The sequence below is a fragment of the Merops nubicus genome, unplaced genomic scaffold (genome assembly GCF_000691845.1).
Source record: "Merops nubicus isolate BGI_N331 unplaced genomic scaffold, ASM69184v1 scaffold40727, whole genome shotgun sequence".
Taxonomy (NCBI): Eukaryota; Metazoa; Chordata; class Aves; order Coraciiformes; family Meropidae; genus Merops; species Merops nubicus.
In genome coordinates this window covers 1-1,127 of record NW_008623001.1, presented here as the reverse complement: position 1 = coordinate 1,127, position 1,127 = coordinate 1, and positions in this window count along the sequence as shown.

Here is a 1,127-nt window from a genome sequence, read left to right as displayed (position 1 = left end):
CCCCTGCCAAAAAAAAAAAAAAAACAAAAAAGCCAGTGGTGGGTCTGGACTGTGTGGCCCAGGGCTACAGTTCTCCCTTGGTTTCCACCAGCAAACCTCCTGCATCGCCCGTGGTGCCCCTGGGTGATGGTCCTGCACTGGCCCAGGAAGCCTCAGCAGAATGAGTGGTCTCCTCACTGCCCCTACAGAAAGGCTGGGGTGTCCTGAACCACCACGGGCAGTCCCTGGAGGTGCTGGTTAGTCACTGCAGTCACGTAGGTGTTAGCAGAACCCCACAAAGCAATAAAGCTTTTGGAGCTGCTGGTCCACAGCAGGACCCTGCAGGCACCAGACCTCCCTCCTCAGCAGTGCAGGGCTTTGATTCCCACTGTAGGAAAGAGGCTGTTGAAAGAAATCAGCCCCCTCCCGTGGAAAGAGGCTCCACCAGTGGATTTGGGGTTGGTCTGTGGAGGGCCGTGAGGGACACGGATGCCAGGCAACTGGCCACAGATGATGAGCTCCCCTCTGGGTGGCAGAGCTGGCACAGGGGTGACCTCTGGGAGGGCCAATGCCTCTATAGGATTAATTAAGTGCTTGTACAGGAAGGTAATGGGGCTCTGGGCTTCGTTTTGGCCTTTGCCCTTGGACTGCAGGACACCCTGTCCCAGGAGTCCTGGCTGAGGCTCTGCTCCAAGGCCTGCAGAGCAAAGGCTCTGGGGGCCACCCGAGCTGGGAGCTGGGGGATGAGGCAGCTCAGCTTTGACACTGGCCAGAGCCACCTCCTCCAGCTAACCAGCTCCCCAAAAAGCTGAGAACAAAAGCCAGCTCTGCTGGCAAAGCTCCCCACGTGCCAAAACCCTGGTGGGTTGGTGCTTCCCATGGTTAAATACAGTCCTGTTCTCCCGTGCCCTTGGAGTCTTATTGTACGGGGCGCAGAGCCCCAGATCCCATCGGGGTCCCCTCTGGAAACAGGCCCTGGGAGCCAGCCCTGCCTCAGCCCCCGGGTCCTGGCTGCTCGGGCAGAGGCTGCTGCTCACCGGGGAGCTGAGGAGCCGTCTCCTGTTCCACCCTGGCCGCCTGCAGAGGCCGCTCCTGCGGGGCCGGGGGGCGGAGCGGCTGCCCCGGGACAAAGTGGCTCTGTGTGCCCG